General features: G+C 55.1%; 1 pseudogene; it reads left to right on the forward strand.

The window, feature by feature from the left end:
- Positions 1-762: 762 nt before the first annotated feature.
- Positions 763-2,406, forward strand: LOC102850216 (annotated as a pseudogene).
- The last annotated feature ends 317 nt before the right edge of the window (positions 2,407-2,723 follow it).

Genomic DNA, 2,723 nt, shown 5'->3' on the forward strand with positions numbered 1-2,723 from the left:
AAAAAAACAAAACCCAGAGAGGATCTGTTGGAGGCTGCTAGTTCAATTTAGCTGAAGCCATTTTGTAATTCGCCAAAACCATGTGGTAATTCTCAAAGAACATGTTTGGACATGTTACCCTGGGAGGATAGGTTTCAGTTTACCCCACCCTGGGAGGATAGGTTTCGGGAAACGCCCTAAGTATCTGTTAACCAGATAAGTTTCAGATTACTAGAAATGACATGATGCTATTCTCCCCCATTGCGTATGTCTCCTGTATGTAAGCTGGGAGTGCTTACAATAAGATTGAGACTTGGCTGGAATTTCAACTTGTCTCTCTCCGCGGTTCTGTGACTCCTGTGCCCCCACCCCATTCTCGTTCTTCCCCTCCTAGGGTCACCGTTGAAGATCCCCGCGGGCCGGGGCAGCCATCCACAGTAGTTTGGGTATTTGCCCACCTTCAATTGGCTAGCCATAGCTCAGGGAAACAGTTCCGAAACGTATTTGAATCTTATTGGTTACTTCAGATACAGGAATGCGGAAAAATCCCTTGTGCCCTTAAAAAGAAGAAGAATTCCACTTTATGGCAGTTGATCAATCAACTTTCTGCCGGAACGGATGTCGCAGGATTTACCACAGGTGGGGGTTGTTTGTTTGCTAAAAACCACTCAAGGGGGTGGGGTTGGGTTAACTGTACTTTACCAGAAACTGAGTTTCTGATAACTGGTCCTTTCACTTAAGAAGTGTGGTCAAGCAGCGGGTGGCGCGCGCGCCTGACACAAGATGGCGACGGCAACCATAGCTCTCCAGCAGCTTGGTGGCCAGCAAGGCGGGGGCCCCGAGCCAGCAGTAGCAGCCGCGGCGGCAGTGGTGGCAGCAGGAGACAAATGGAAACCTCCGCAGGGCTCAGATGCCATCAAGATGGAGAACGGGCAGAGCACAGCCGCTAAGCTGGAGCTGCCCCCGCTGACGCCCGAGCAACAGGAGGCCCTTCAGAAGGCCAAGAAGTATGCCGTGGAGCAGAGCATCAAGAGTGCGCTGGTGAAGCAGACCATCGCCCACCAGCAGCAGCAGGTCACCAACCTGCAGATGGCGGCTCAGCGGCAGCGCGTGCTGGCCATCATGTGCCGGCTCTACGTGGGCTCCATCTACTACGAGCTGGGGGAGGACGCCATCCGCCAAGCCTTTGCGCCCTTTGGGCCCATCAAGAGCATAGAGATGCCCTGGGACTCAGCCACCATGAAACACAAGGGCTTCGCCTTTGTGGAATATGAGGTTCCGGAAGCCGCACAGTTGGCCCTGGAACAGATGAACTCGGTGATGCTGGGGGGCCGGAACATCAAGGTGGGCAGGCCCAGCAACATCGGGCAGGCCCAGCCCATCATTGACCAGCTGGCTGAGGAGGCAAGGGCCTTAAACCGCATCTATGTGGCCTCCGTGCACCAGGATATCTCAGATGATGACATCAAGAGCGTGTTTGAGGCCTTTGGCAAGATCAAATCTTGTACTCTGGCATGGGACCCCACAACGGGCAAGCATAAGGGCTATGGCTTCATTGAGTACGAGAAGGCCCAGTCGTCCCAAGAAGCTGTGTCTTCCATGAACCTTTTTGACTTGGTTGGCCAATATCTGCGGGTGGGCAAGGCTGTCGCTCCACCCATGCCGCTCCTCACGCCTGCCACACGTGGAGGCCTCCCACCTGCTGCTGCTGTAGCTGCGGCTGCAGCCACAGCCAAGATCACTGCCCAGGAAGCATTGGCAGGAGCAGCAGTGCTGGGCACACTGGCCACCCCAGGTTTGGTGTCACCTGCCTTGACGTTGGCCCAGCCTTTGGGTGCTCTGCCCCAGGCTGGAATGGCTGCCCAGGCTCCTGGCGTCATCACAGGTGTGACCCCGGCCTGTCCTCCCATCCCGGTCACCATTCCCTCCGTGGGGGTGGTGAACCCCATCCTTGCCAGCCCCCCGACCCTTGGTGTCCTGGAGCCTAAGAAGGAGAAGGAGGAGGAGGAGGAGGAGCTGTTCCCCGAGTCTGAGCGGCCAGAGATGCTGAGTGAGCAGGAGCACATGAGCATCTCAGGCAGCAGCGCCCGCCACGTGCTCATGCAGAAGCTGCTCCGCAAGCAGGAGTCCACAGTGATGGTTCTTCGCAACATGGTGGACCCCAAGGACATTGATGATGACCTGGAGGAGGAGGTGGCCGAGGAGTGCGGCAAGTTTGGGGCTGTCAACCGCGTCATCATCTACCAAGAGAAGCAGGGGGAGGAGGAGGATGCGGACATCATTGTCAAGATCTTTGTGGAGTTCTCCTTGGCTGCAGAGACGCACAAGGCCATCCAGGCCCTCAACGGGCGCTGGTTTGCTGGCCGCAAGGTGGTGGCCGAAGTGTATGACCAGGAGCGATTTGATAACAGTGACCTTTCTGAGTGACCTCGGCCCTTCCCGGACTCTTCCTTGTTCTTGTCTGTGTTTTCTATGACTCTGCTGGCATCCTAAGCCTGCTCACTGGGCCCCGCCCGCTGAGTTCCGGATAAAAGTACAGATGGGGGAAAAAAAAAATAAAAACAAAACAAAAAGAAGTGTGGTCAATCAAAACAACTATGAGATATCATCTCACCCCAGTCAGAATAGCAAAATTTAACAGAACAGCAAGCAACAAATGCTGGCGAGGCTGTGGAGAAACTGGAACCCTGATTCACTGTTGGTGGGAGTGTAAAATGGTGCAACCACTATGGAAGGCGGTATGG

Source organism: Elephantulus edwardii, unplaced genomic scaffold (assembly GCF_000299155.1).
Source record: "Elephantulus edwardii isolate Elephantulus edwardi_28Jun2011 unplaced genomic scaffold, EleEdw1.0 scaffold00009, whole genome shotgun sequence".
Classification (NCBI taxonomy): domain Eukaryota; kingdom Metazoa; phylum Chordata; class Mammalia; order Macroscelidea; family Macroscelididae; genus Elephantulus; species Elephantulus edwardii.